The 15,431-nt window shown below is 43.9% G+C and overlaps 1 protein-coding gene across 12 annotated transcripts in view; it reads right to left on the reverse strand.

Moving 5' to 3' along the window:
* Positions 1–14,799, reverse strand: part of ZMYND11 (zinc finger MYND-type containing 11) — a 139,071-nt gene extending 124,272 nt beyond the window's left edge. For 3 of the 12 annotated variants that reach the window (XM_022554622.3, XM_089906642.1, XM_022554617.3), the window contains exon 1: positions 14,345–14,524. The gene's annotated coding sequence lies outside the window, so the exon portion shown is untranslated. Of the gene's footprint in view, positions 1–10,448; positions 13,403–13,493; positions 13,620–13,895; positions 13,930–14,344; positions 14,526–14,617; positions 14,637–14,718 lie in introns of those variants that run through there. The other 9 variants (XM_030763980.2, XM_022554624.3, XM_022554628.3 and 6 more) reach the window with 7 other exon arrangements.
* Positions 14,800–15,431: the final 632 nt, after the last annotated feature.

The raw sequence follows: 15,431 nt of genomic DNA on the forward strand, positions 1-15,431 counted from the left end.
TAAGTAGGGAGATGAAGAAAACTGAAGGTTTTTATGATGGTTCCAGTTAGAGATAGCCAACTCTGGATAAATACCAGCATGGTAGAACAGGGATTACTGTGCCCCTATAATCAGCTCATAACATTAATTTCCTAATAAGGCTTTTAAACTGACCCAATCACTGTCTTATAGGAACTTAGATATCTATGAAATAGGGCGTATAATGTTTGTATTAAAAATTATTTTAAATTAGCCATTCATTTATTACCAGCCCATGCTAAGTTAACCAGAATGCTTCATCTCTCAAAAAATGTTTTTCAAGAGGAGTCTCTCATAATTTGGAGACTGTATAATGGTAAATGTGAAATCTGAAGAAAGTGACAAACAGCAGTTCTGTACTTCAGAACTGATGGAATATGAATTAGAGTACATATTAGCACCATGCTGAACATATTCAAGGTCAAAGAGAGACAACATAAAATGAGTCAATTTTATCCAATGCAAACAGTTTATACTAAAAGAAACATGTCTTGCTCAATAAACATCTGAATGAATTTAATAGGTAGACAACTCAAATAACGGCTTATATTTCACGCACATTAATAATCACAACACACTTATACAGACAAGGTCTAGGTGCTTTCTCAGTCTGTACTGACCTCTCTTTTTTCCTAATACATTTACCTTTACAATTACCATCTCTTTAATTAATGAAATGAGACCGAAGTTTGCAACTGAACTTTTCCATTATTTGGATTCTGAATGCATGAGAATCATCAATAACTGTTTAAACCCTCAATTATTTGGCAGTCCATACAAGGATATTTTACTGCAACAAAGGAGCATATCCCACTTAACTACATCTACTTTACCATAATGAAAGAGCAAAAGAATAAAGAACTTAGAAATTACATAACCACTTTCTAGATTAAAGTAAATACACAGGACGGGTGAGAACATGTGGCACTCCTCCTGCACTAATGTCAAACATCCAGAACAGCGGGCATTTAGGCTGCAATGGCCTCTGGGCAGGACTGGGGAACACACATTCCTGTCTTGTTGTTCATACTGTCTTATTGAACTGTTATACATCACAAAGCTTATAATATCTTTGACAGTGTATAAAGTATTACTTATGCAAGAAAATCTGAAATCTTATCTTACACACTGAAATGTGTACAGCAGACACAAGCAATAGCAGACATTGACGTCTGCAAATAAATCCAGCACTTCCTATAGCTAAGTTGCCAAATACTTATTTTAATACAATGTCTGTTTCTAAAGTACTTTGAGTTTTAATTTGGGTAAAACACGTTTCCCATCATCTTGACAAGTACTGTCAAAAAAGTCTTCCCTGGTGGTGCAGTGGTTGAGAGTCTGCCTGCCGATGCAGGGGACACGGGTTCGTGCCCCGGTCCGGGAATATCCCACATGCCACGGAGCGGCTGGGCCCGTAAGCCATGGCCGCTGAGCCTGCGCGTCCGGAGCCTGTGCTCCGCAACGGGAGAGGCCACGACAGTGAGAGCCCCGTGTACCAAAAAAAAAAAAAAAAAAAGCCTGTCCTCATTTCACATTTCTAATAGATAGTAATGACTGCCTAGGACAGACATTGTGTTAAGAATTTTGAGGCCAAGGAGCGAACAGTGGGAAGGAGCAGGAGGAGAGTGAGTCTCCAGGAAGCTTTAAAAAAGAATATAATTATTAGCTGTGGTTTATGAAGGCATACTGTTTTCTGAAATAATCCCATCTCATAAGCATTAAAAATGGCCATGGCCATAACCACAGGGGGCACAGTACACAGGGACCGGATTACACAGAGTTTCATAAGCCAACCCTTTCATAAAGGATTTGAAACTTTAACCTAAGGGCAATGGAGGCCACTGAAGAATTCTCAGCAGAAGACAGTGATTAGACTCCCAGCAGCTACTTAGCCTGCACCAATCATGGTAATTCCATCTTCCTTATCGGCTGACATCAAGTCCAGCAAGTGCTATGTGACTCAGTGAGGGAGAAGTGTGCTAGGGCTACTTTTAGGACCCATTCCTAGCCCTAAAAAAAGGTCTCTTCTCCCTCTAAATATCATTAGGTCTTAATATGATGCCCAAAACTGATGCAGCCTTCTTGCCGCCCTGAGGGGAGCCAGCCTGAGAATAAAGCTGATGCTGAGGGCTGGACAAAGGAAAGATGGTCCTTTGAGCTGTTGCTTGTGTCACCTGGAGTCTTCCCTCTCTCTGGACTTCCAGTTAGATGAGAGAATAAGTTTGCATTAGCCAGTTTGAGTCAAGTTCTTCTGTAAGTTCCGGCTAAAAGCACCTTAGCTGATATAATACTTATTCCCATGTTGGTGGTAAGTGAAACCATGAGTCGGGATGAGACTCTGGAGGGAGGCAGGTAGTGAAGAAAGAAAGGAGTCCTAGGGCAGAGTGGGGGGCACCTCATGTTTCATTCTAGGCGGTAGAAGAGCAGCTGGTAAACAAGCAGCAGCCAAAGGTTCTAAAGAAAAGCAAAAGAGTGTGGCGTTACCAAAAAAAAAAAAAGTGTTTCAAGAAGGGAATGGTCAACTGTGCCTCTCGGCTGCTGAAAGTCAAGTAGAATGGAGGGCTGAAAGGCTCAGACGGACTCAGCAACTTGGCAGTCACAGCACCTCCCTGGAACAGCTTCAGTCGTCTGATAATGTAGAAGCTGGGCTGGGAAGAAGTACAGAAACAAAAAGAAAGATGATTCTTTGGATGAGTGTTCAGAAAGGAGAAAGATTATATAGGGGAGAAAAGAAAACCAGAGCAGTGGATGTGGAGTTCTGAAAAGATTTCTGTTGTTTTTGTTTTGTTTGTTTTGTAATGGTGAGATGATGTCAGAGTATATCTAAATGAAAATCGAAGAGACCAAGTACAGAAGGGAATGCAAATGAGACAGGTAAGAGGTTTCAGAAGGGATGATCTACAGAGACACAGGTGAAGAGAATGACAGAAGGAGATGTGAGGGCAGGCATGTCTGCAGATGTGGAGTAAAGCAAGTTACTTACTTCCCACAGGAAGCCTCCCTTCTCTGGAAAAAGAGGCTAAACTCCTCTACAAGAGTAATGGGGGGTAGAGAGGTGTGAGGAAAGTGAAGAACGTTTAGTAAGTCATTACTGAAAAGTGGACGGTGAACTGACCAGAGAAAGTCAGAGAGCCCAGATGACCATGTATGTTAGTTTCCGAGAACCTACATACAGTGTCATGAGCTCCGTAGTTTCCCTCTACCAGCATGCAGGTTGTTAGGGTAAATTCATCCAGAATTCAGGTTTTGTCTATACATTGTAGGCACTGAAAAGATAAAGGGGCACTCTTTTGTCTACCTACATGCACTATGTGACCTACTATATGTACAGCACTATACTAGGTATTCTAAAGAAATTTTAAGTTAGTGTTCTCAGGTCAAGGAACTGGGAAAATAAGATAATTATAGGAAGGTAAGATAAATATAAGATGATTATAAAAGGCAACAGAATAAGAACTAGTTGAGGCAATAAACGCTGTAAGGGGACAGATCACTGTGGGATAGCAATAAGATGGAGAAGATGAAACTTGATAGAGATCTCAAATGCCAACAAATTTTAAATTAAATTTTAAGCTAACTTCAGCACTGGGGGCAGAATGCGGAGGGGAAAGGAGGATACCTGAGCAAAAGTTATAAAGTATTATTAATATAAAAGTACTACTTGTGCATTAAAGAAAACACTTATTGAAAGAATAAACATAATTGGCTGAAGTAAAAGTTTTACTTAGGGGAACAGGAGATAAGACTAGAAAATTAGACTAAGAACAGGCTCCAAAATATCCTGATGACAGGATCATAAGCTCTGGGAGAAGGAAAATGAATGAGGAGAGGTTTACAATTGTCTCCAAATACTGCCTATTAGCAGATTTCAGGCCACAGTGCAGGGAAAGAAAACAGGAACAGAGCCTGTGGTCTCCCTGAGTTGAGGAGACAGAGCAGACTGCAGTGACCAGTTTTCAGCTCAGCATTTCATTTGGTAGAATTCAAATTTTTTCGTCAATTACTTTCCCTATGAATCAGACGTCAGATCCTCTTCCCTCCCTATTATTATAATATTTAGAATCATTCTATGAAATAGTACCTCTACTTAGGAACAAAGTGTATATAAAATAATTTGTAATAGTATACCCACCTAACATTTTCCACTCTATTCTGCAAGGTCTAATTTTATAGGAATATTCTATTTAAAAATGCAGTTCTGACAAGAGCAACCAATATAATTCTTGAACATATCTGGTAATCTAAAACTGAGAAATTTATGTTTATTTAAGACAATCTGACTTAACACACTTTAAAATAGACAAAAGCGAGAGGACTGATGCCAATGGGACACGGCCTGCAGAGGAGGCTATGGCATCCGGCTGGAAGAATGAACGACCTGCTCAGAACTTGAAGACCAACAGTCAGCACCAGGCCAAATGAGGCTTCTCCAGGCCACTCCTCCTCCTCTAAAGCCCTGACTTGCGAAGACTGATGGATTCTGCACTAGAGAGGAAGGAAGAGAAACCCGTGCAAATTCTCAGGCTCTCCACAGGTCCTCAGGAAGCCCACTGGGAAGCCTCAGCATGCTGAGGGAGAAGTGCAAGAACAGGAGAGAACACAGATACTGGCCATCAGTGACTGGAGGGACAGTGAATCTCATAGCTCACAGGCTTCTTCCCTCAGAATCTTCTGGTACTCAGCTTAGACAATGAATCTGCTCCTGCTCTGGCCCCATCTCTGGGGAACAACCTGTAAGTGAAAATGACACCCCCAATCTGTAGGAACATCAAGGATCACCTGAAATCCAGACAAAAGCCAAGGATACCCAGGTTGCTAAACAGCAGTGCCAGGAAAACCTCCTCAGATGGTCCCACTATCGCCTGCAGGCACAACTTCACCATGGCTGGCATAATCACCCAGGGAAAGACATCCAAGTGCTTCTGATGCCTGTCAGGGTCACAAGCTTACTCCACAACCTGCAGGAACACTTGGCCGCTGCTCAAACTACAGGAAATCTCAGAGACACTGAACTGGGTGGCAGCCTACCCCCGGACATCATTTGCCTCAGACACAACGCAGGACCATTAGGAAACACCAACAAACCCCACCTTTGCTATCCACCTTCCCTGACCATCAGCAGAGTAACAATACCAGAGCATTTCTGAGGAACCTGAAAAGACTTTAGGTTTTCTTCTGGGATATATTTATTTTTCAGGCTATTTTGATTATCCTGTGTAGGAAACTTCAAGAATAAGATTCCTGAAAAATAATTTCTGAGACAGAGAGCTGAAGGTTGTAGAGTACATCATTTTCTATAAACCATTACAAAAAGAACTTTCTGGAAGTCGTCACATATACTTGGCCTACTTAAAAAAAAATTTGTAACTTTAAAAGTTAAAAAAAATCCCAACTGGGCTTCACTGGTGACACAGTGGTTGAGAGTCCGCCTGCCGATGCAGGGGACATGGGCTCGTGCCCCGGTCTGGGAAGATCCCACATGCCACGGAGCGGTTGGGCCCGTGAGCCATGGCCGCTGAGCCTGCGCATCCGGAGCCTGTGCTCCACAACGGGAGAGGCCACAACAGTGAGAGGCCCGCGTATCACAAAAAGAAAAAAAAGGAAAAAAATCCCAACTGGAACTTTAAAATAGAGCCCAGACCCATCCCCAGAGATTCTGACTTAATGTTTTTGTTAAGAAAAAAAGTAGGGCTTCCCTGGTGGCACAGTGGTTGAGAGTCCACCGGCCAATGCAGGGGACGCAGGTTCGTGCCCCGGTCTGGGAAGATCATGCCGCGGAGCGGCTGGGCCCGTGAGCCATGGCCGCTGCGCCTGCGCATCGTAGCCTGTGCCCCGCAACGGGCAAGGCCACAACAGTGAGAGGCCCGCGTACCGCAAAAAAAAAAAAAAAAAAAAAAAAAGTAATTCAGATGCTCAGTCATGACTGAGAACCAGTGTACCATCAAGAGCTTCCCATGTGTCATCCAAAATCCCAAAGACTTTATTTAAAAGAATAAGATGCAAGTACTACTTCAAGGCTTACAACAGTATGTTTTTCGTTAGCATTTGTTTAAAATACGCAAATGAATCAAGAGAAAGTCTAACTTTAAACTGGATTGGTGGTTGTTCACCTTTTAATTCACTCGGAAATAACTGAGACTAAAGCTAGGTTTATTTTAATAATCATAAGAAAATAAAATTTAACTTTCAGATTACTCAAGTGGAAGTTTCTTAACTAAAACAATCTAATACTCATCACAATCGAGAGGCTTCTTCAGAACTGTATGTGTAGAAAATATATGTGCAGAAAAAGAAAATATGTTATTTCAAAATAAATGATCAGGTATTTTGACATTACACTAAGTGTGGCATTTTTAAACATAAAAGAAATGTTAAATTATAAGTGCAGTAGAAAAATAAACCACTTTAAACTTTATATCCTCTACAATTTAAAAAGATAACATCTCTAATAGTAAATAAAATGCCCCAAAACCTTGTAAATATGGTATCAATGGCAAGCCCAAATAAAGCAATCTCACTTGTTCCTACCACAAGTACTGGCCACCTTAAGTATATATATTCAATACTAATTTGAGAAGGGCTCCATGTCAAAACTCAGTTGAAAATTAAGAACTTAACAGCATTTTTCAGATACAGTTTTGAGACAGAAAAGCAATCAACAAGCAGATAAATCAAGAATCTACAAAAAAAATAAAGCGTTCATAATAGCTTTCAAGCTGAGATACTTTAGCCTTTATTAAAAGACTATTTCTTTTTAAAAAAATCTTTCTATAACTATCAAATATGAGAAAACCTTATGTAATATCCCCGCTGATGAGCATCAACACAATCTGAACCTGGGCATGCTACAACTCAGTTGATCTATGTCTCACTTCACCATATGCTTCACACTATTTTATTTTAGACAATAAACACCTACTGACTCCTGAAGCCTCGGCACTTAGAGTAACTTTCAAGAAATTAGCTATTTCAATCCAAAGTGAACTTATCCAACAGAGGGAATACTAAAAGATTCCTCAAGACAATGACTGCCCCTTCTCATGCAGCACAAAAACTTTAGTGGTAAAGTTAATTTCAAATATTTTCAAACATTTCTCTCCTATACCTAAGTATTAAAATGATTGTAAGTTTCCCCCCACACACCCTGTGGCAAGTTATCTTCATAATGTGAGTTGCTAATAGTTACAGCAAGAAAATGAGCCAATTATTTATGCTTGTTCTTAGGTTACAAGCTGTCATTACCAGTGAAACTGGAATTAACCAGAATTTTATGTATGGGATGTTCTGATTACCAGGAGGTTTCTAATATTCCTTTCTTTCCATCTCCTACTTTTGAAAGAAGAGTGAGCATAGTTTCACGTTCCTTTACTATTCCATACTTTTGCAGACATAAATGTATACTTGTAAGATGACAGTGTATGAGTACAAAGATCCAAGAAGTTGGTGAGTTTTAGGGAGACAGAGCAGCCAAGTGCAGTATAGGGGTACTTCCCTGGTGGCGCAGTGCTTAAGTATCCGCCTGCCAATGCAGAGGACACGGGCTCGAAACCTGGTCCCAGAAGATCCCACATGCCATGGAGCAACTAAGCCCACGTGCCACAACTACTGAGCCTGCGCTCTAGAATCTGCAAGCCACAACTAATGAGCCTGCGTGCCACAACTACTGAAGTCCTCACACGTAGAGCCCGTGCTCTGCAACAAAGAGAAGCCACCGCAATGAGAAGCCCGCGCACTACAACAAAGGGCAGCCCACGCTCGCCGCAATGAGAGAAAGCCCGGCGCAGCAACGAAGACCCAAGGAAGGAAAGAAGGGAAGGAGGAAGTAAATAAATAAATATATATATTTTTTTTTAATGGAGTATAGGTTTGCTAGTCATAGATGTGAATTCAAATACCCCTTTGATCATGTGTTCTGTGTGACCCCAGGCACTAGTAATGTAACTCTTCCAAGTCTCTTCTCTATTATAAGTTATGTAATACTTATAACTGTGCTGTATAATATTATAATTTATCATATAATCATACTATAATAAATACTTCCCTCATTATGTTACTGTGAGAACTAAAAGGAGTATGTAAAATGTCTAGGATAGTAGGTGCTCAATGACACCTTCCTTTACAAACAATGGTGCTGCCACAAGCAATACCTTTACAATGAAAAACAGCTTTCTAAAAACTGCTTACAAAGACTTCTAAAGGGACATAATGTGTGTACATAATCAAAGTACAATGTATTTATGACAGATTATCTTGCAATACACCACAGTATCTTCCTCATTTTTAAAATATAGCATTTTAAATCCCAATTGTGAAAGTTGGTATTAAGTAACAAGCTCTCAAAACAAATCCATTTCTAACTATTTGTATATATCTTTCTTTTGTTTACACGATAAATGCTTGGATAGGAAAGAAGAGTCTTCCTTCTTTAAATTCTATTTTAAGTTTACTTAGCACACAAACAGGTCAAATTAGGAAAAAATATTAAAGATTTTAAGTGGGACTATCTTTCATTTAAATGCTTAGATAGTATCAGGAGAACAAAAAAAAAAGAATTACTAATCATAACAAAGTTGTTTTTAAAAATCCTCAAGTGGAGGCTTCCCTGGTGGTGCAGTGGTTGAGAATCCGCCTGCCAATGCAGGGGACACGGGTTCAAGCCCAGGTCCGGGAAGACCCCACATGCCGCAGAGCAACTAAGCCCGTGCGCCACAACTACTGAGCCTGCGCTCTAGAGCCCGTGAGTCACAACTACTGAGCCCACGTGCTGCCAACTACTGAAGCCTGTGTGCTCTAGTGCCCGTGCTCTGTGAAAAGAAGCCACAATGAGAAGCCCGCGCACTGCAACGAAGAGTAGCCCCCACTCGCTGCAACTAGAGAAAGCCCACGTGCAGCAACAAAGACTCAACGCAGCCAAAAATTAAATAAAAAAAATTTTTAATCCTCAAGTAGTTAATAAAGTCGCGAAGTTACAAATTAGAATGAATTTGAAATCAGTGTTGACTTCAAAAGTAATCTCAGCTCAAATACAATGTACCTTAACTCAAACACTGCTCCAGAGCACCTGTACTTAATTTCTTGTTACACTTCATTGCACTTGCTTCAGTAACTGTGTTATCTAGCGTCTAGCACACAGCAGTTTCAATAAATAACAATGAATGAACTCAAGATATTAAAACATAGTCTACCTATTACAAGAAAATACAATATATTTTAATGTGCTCTTATGAAACATTATGAACTATAAAAGCACTTCTTTAAAACAAAACTAGTTTACTATATTTAAATATTACTCAGTTTACAAAATTAAAACACTATGTATAAATTTTCAGCAACACACATTTTTCCAACTACTATATAAGAGTACAAGGTAATCTACTCAATATATTCCTCTCATCTCGGAAGAATAGATGAGTCTATGTGATCCCTTAAAAATGCTGATATGGGGCTTCCCTGGTGGCGCAGTGGTTGAGAGTCCACCTGCCGAGGCAGGGGACATGGGTTCGTGCCCCGGTCCAGGAAGATCCCACATGCCGCAGAGCGGCTGGGCCCGTGAGCCATGGCCGCTGAGCCTGCGCGTCCGGAGCCTGTGCTCCGCAATGGGAGAGGCCACAACAGTGAGAGGCCCGCATACCGCCAAAAAAAAAAAAAAAAAAAAAAAAAAAGCTGATATGACAGTATTCCATTACCTTTGTCATTTCTATTAATCTCTTTGTCTATTTCTTTAATTTCACATGAAGTTAGGCAAATGATTAGCCATTATGTATTGATGAATAGAAAACCCCCAAAATACAATGAAAGATGTCTAAATATTTACTAGTTGAACATAAGTTAGATTTGTAAAATTGAGTTGAATACCTAAGCCTAACAATTTGCCAAATTTCCCTACTAAATATGTAATGGTCTCTACAAATATTTTCTTAATTTCCAAATAAATATTTTTTAAATTTTGCATACTGTTTATTTGCATTTGTAAGTAATTTGATATCAAATATTGTACAGCATTTTCACAATACAAACTACAGGCATACCTCATTTTATTGCACTTCACGTTACAGGCCTTCACAAATACTGTTTTCACAAACTGAAGGTTTGTGGCAACCCTGCATTGAGCAAGTCTACTGGTGCCATTTTTCCAACAGCATTTGCTCACTTTGTGTTTCTGTGTCACATTTTGGTAATTCTTGCAACTTAAATTCTTAAGTTTTTTCATTATTACTGTATTTGTTATGGTGATCTGTAATCAGTGATCTTTGATGTGACTACTAAAGCTCACTAAAGGCTCAGATGTTGGTTAGCATTTTTTAACAATAAAGTATTTTTTAATTAAGGTATGTACACTGGTTTTTGGACATAATGCTACTGCACACTTAACAGACTACAGTATAGTATATATATAACTTGTATATGCATTGGGAAACCAAAAAACTCACATGATTTGCTTTATTGTGATATCTCCTTTACTGCGGTGGTCTGGAGCAGAACCCATGGTATCTCTGAGGTATGCCTGTAAATAGCTTTCCAAGAATTTTCTAAGCGGAAAATCAGTAATAGGCACACACACACACAAAAAGATCTTTCCTTAAGGCAGCACATATGTTTAAAATACTACATGTGAGATATTACATCATACTGCTGGGTACTTAGATTTCAATTTGTATCTCCCTTCCATTATGTTCATTTCTATCATTTCACCTCTTATCACAGAGATTCTCAAGCCTGTATGTTATATGGATCATATTCTCTCAAAAAACTACTACTGATAGTTCATTCACTTCTTACTATAGAGAGTATGTATGTGTGTTGAGGGGTGTGGGTGTGCTACAAGGAGGTGGGACTTACACAATTAAAAGGAAGACTGCTATGCTTTTAAGATGATCATGTGTATGATTTTTAGAAGTGGGATAGTGTATGTAAAGAACTTTGCACAATGGCTGACACTTGGTAAACATACAATATATGATGCCTATTTTCATCATGGTACTCATTTATGTTATAAACTTGTGGATACAAAAACATTTCAAAAATCAAGACCAAAGGAAGACAGACCACTGATGATACGGAGGACCTTCAGACCACTATTGATCTTCACAGAATCACTGTAGGAAAGGAGATTTACATTGTTTTGAAATGTTGACAATGCCACTGAAACAAAGTAACTGAAAGTCTTCATGTAAGAGATACAGATAGCAATTAAACTCCTTGTTTTTCAGATGGGTAAATTGAGACCAGGCATGGCAAGTTTAAATAATTTGCCGAAGATCACTCTGCTAGTAATGACAGAGGTGAGATTCAGACCCAAGTCACCTGGCCTCAAACTCATGTTGCTATACTACCTCCAATCAAATTACAAAAATCTAATCAACCTGTAAAAAATTCAACGTTAAGTCCAAGTTAAGGTTTTCAAACAGTGAAACTTTTTTTTTTCTTTAAGTCAGACTCTTCTCCTTAACATTTTCTCCTTTTTTCCAGATACAGCCTCTTGGCTTAAATTTTTTCTATGGAGAATTCAATTGAAGGATGGTAGGGGTAGGTAAACAAAATCTGATACCAGAGGTTTAGGGCTTTAAGCAACAGTAGGACAGTATTTGATACTTTATTACAAATGTTACAATTCTTAATTAGCTTCAATCAGTGTCTCAATTTAGGTATGCCAAAGGGTATGAATGTCTCTGTTACGCACTACCTGAACAACCCTTAAAGGAAAAGTGGATACTGTTACAAAAAGGTGAGAGTTCAAAAAACACAGGTCAATTCACGGAAACATGCAAGATGCCATACACTCAAAGTATAAACGTAATGATATCCTAAGAACAATGCATATGAACTAAGGAGATAATTTTAACATTTTAATTGATCTTTCTTTGTAAAGCTGGGAGCACTTACATATGTTTATTTAACCACCTTGCAACAGGTAACTGAAAAAATAAACTGCCCAATTACAAAATGTAAAAGGGAGCTTCCATTTTCATATGAACAACATCTAAGGGGAAACATATGAACAACATCTACAGGGAAAAAGTACCACAATAGAGATCCTCTGTTAATCATGCATGGAGTCAAGCAAGAAAAATATTTTATTGATTATGTCATAATCACAGACCATATTTTCTGACCTCTGATTCTCTAACTTGGCCATCTTATAAAGAAGAGTCCACCAAAATAATGACTAATCAACGCTAAAGACAGAAAATAACATGCCTGTACAAAATTCATATTTCATCTCCTGCTTGTACAAGTTAGAATTCAGAGAAGTCACAAAGGTGACCCTGCTTACCAGAAAGCACTCAAACTTTTAAAGGACAACCAAGACTATCTCTCTGCTAACTTCAAACCATTAATTAGAATCAATGACCCAAAAGCCTGAAAAGATTATGCATCCCATAATTACTAAGGTACAACCACTACATTTCTCGGTTTAAAAGAAAAACGTTTTACTTTCTGCTCTTAAACAGACTAAATTATTTTTAAGCAGTCTCGTTGCCACAGGACACCGCTTACTGTAGGATGCAGAACACCTGGGTGAGGCAGACCAGAGGACCCAGGACCTAAACCTCAGTAAGCCCTATGGGCCTCTAAAAATCTGACCCAAGCGGGCCCCTCCAACCTTCAGGCACCCATCCCTCAACAGGGTACCTGCTTTGAGTTCACAGGACCCCGAATACTATGTACACACCCCACAAGCGCACAGGAAGCACCATGAACACACAGTATGTAACACCGGGTATGACATGCCCACACCGGGAACCATGTGGACCCGTATATAACACCAGGCACCACAGACAAACTAGGTACCATGCACACACCATATGTGACACCAGGAACCATGCCCACACCAGGTATGCTATCCCCACCACATATAACACCAAGTACCAGGTGCACACCGAGCACCAGAAACACAACGGGTATCGTGCATGCTCCCACAGTATACAACACCAGGCACACATTCGGGACCACGGACACACCAGGCAGCATGGACACACTAGGAATCATGCCCCACCACATACCAGGTGCACACTGGGCAACACCGACACACAGCATATAACACCAGGCGCCACGGACACACCGGGCACCATGACCACACGGTATGTAACACCGACCACCATGGACACACTGGGTATCACACCCCCACCATACATAACACCGGGCACCACGGACACACCGTGAGCGCCTCCAGCGCTGGGCCAGAAAGGCGTAAGGGGACAGTCCACGCGGAAGTTGGGGGTCCCAGGCCGGCTGCTGCGCCCCAGCTTAGCTCCCCTCCGGACGCCCGGCGGGATGGGTGGCGGACACTTAGGCGGTCCTGGGGGCCCGGGAGGATCTGCAGAGGAGGCGGAGGCCTCGCTGCCGCCCGTTACCAGCCCCGGGGACCAGGCCTCGCCTGGGCCCTTGGGGACCACCCTGTCCAGCCGCGGCCTTCGCTCCCAACAACTAGCCGTCAAGGCAGACGCCCGCCCCCCACCCGCCCCCAAACTCACAGGGCCGCGTCCCGGCGGACCCCGAGCCGAACCGCTGGCCCCGAGGCCTGGGCGCGCGGGGAGGACTGGCCCGGCGGGCGGCGCTCACGCGACTCCCCGGCTTCGCGGCCCGTGCAGGCCCCGCGCCGTCCTGCTCCTGCGGGGCCTCCTCCTCCTGCAGGGCCGCCCTTCCCCGGCCGGCCGAAGGCGGGGTGCGCAGCCGAACCCCCGCAGACCAGCAGGCCCCTGCCCGACGCAAACAAAGCTCCGCCGTCCACTCGGCGCTGTTTGCAGGGGGCGAGCAGCGGTCACGCCCGCGGCCCGAGAAGCTGCAGCCGGGCCCGAGCTCCACAAACACCCCGCCTCGGACACCCCGCCCGCGCCCCCGCCCCCGCCCCGCCACCGAGGCCGAGCGTCTCCCACCATTATGCTCCGGACGGTCCTCGCCGCCGCCGCCGCCGCCGCCGCCGCCGCCGCGCCCGGCCCTCCCCCTCCGCGCCCGGCCCGCCGCCCGCGCCGCCTCCTTCCCGCCGCCGCCGCCTCCTCCGGGCCAGGGCCGGCGGGGAGCGGGGGGGCTGCGGTCTCCCGGCCTCCCAGCCACCGCGGGCCCGGCATCCCTGCCGCCCGCGCCGGCTCCCCGGCCTCCCCGCCTCCGGTTACGCGGACCCGGCCTCCCTGCCGCCCGCCCCGGCTCCCCGACCTCCCCACCTCCGGCTCCACGGGCCCGGCCTCCTCCCTGGCTCCCCGACTCCGCGGACCCGGCCTGCCCGCTCCGGCTCCGCGCCTCAGGGGCGCCATGTTTACAAGCCTCCACCACAGAAACTCGCGAGCACCCGGCGAGGGAAGCGCTGAGGCCCCGCCGCCGCACTTACGGTGTCTCCTCGCCGAGCGGCGGGCCGTGGCCGGGCGCGGAGTTGAGGCGCCGCCGCCGCCGCCGGGAAAGTTTGCGTCCTGCGAGGCCGCGGCGCCGCTCACATGGCGGGCTGAGCGGGGCGGCCGCTCGCCGGCCCGGCCTCCTCACCGCCGCCCGCCCGCCGCCCCCGGGCTTTATTGTGTGGCCCGCCGGCCGGCCGCGCTGCGGGCTCGGGCTCGGGCTCGGCGCGGGCTCCCTCCCGGCCCGGCCCGCCGTGCACGCCCACACCCACCTTCCCGCCGTCCTGTGCTCCGCGCCTCTCCCCAAATTTGAGCATATTCTTACATATCCACACATGCACTTCATATCAACACACACGTGAAAGCTACGTACGTGCGGGCACGCGGGAGCCGGGAGCGGAGCGCACAAAGATCCGGCACCCGCAGCATCGTCAGCTCGGACCCGCGGCTGCGGGTACTGCCCGGCCGACGCCTGCTTTCGTGTGCCTCGTACCTGCCTAGAGTCACCGTCGGAACGGCAGAGTCTTGGAGGAGCATTAATTTTTTAATTGGCAAGATCGGTTAAATGGTGTTAATACCTTTTAAAATCTGTCAGCGAAACAAATTGCGGGAATATGCTGAAGTCCTCATTCCATACGTGCACAAACAGGACTTCAGAAAGAACGGGACCACCCATTACCGTTTTGGCAAAAACACTACCAATTTGTGTAAGGAGAAGGTTATCTTTCTTAGTTTGTAATTCTAGATCTAAGGAGAAGATCCTCATATGTGGATTAAGAAAGTCTCAGAGATAAGCATACTTAATAGATTCACATATTTTCTCTAATGACCTTTCTCCATAGGAGTTTAGAAGGAAGACCTATCAGCCAAAACTTCCTACTCTGATTCTCTTTGGACATATATACCTGAAAATCACCGGAAGACACTTGTCCAAGAAATTTGGGGATTCTAATCCAATTCAACAATCTTTCACAGCTGGTCTCTAAGTTAGAATTTAGAAATGGGTGGCACTTGAATAGGAGTTCTATGATGTACACCTGTGGAAGAAACATAGCATTTCATAGCCCTGGTTCTAATACATCCCAG

The sequence above is a fragment of the Delphinapterus leucas genome, chromosome 2 (assembly GCF_059928025.1).
Source record: "Delphinapterus leucas isolate spDelLeu-1000000601 "Yukka" chromosome 2, BTC_Dleu_Yukka2, whole genome shotgun sequence".
Taxonomy (NCBI): Eukaryota; Metazoa; Chordata; class Mammalia; order Artiodactyla; family Monodontidae; genus Delphinapterus; species Delphinapterus leucas.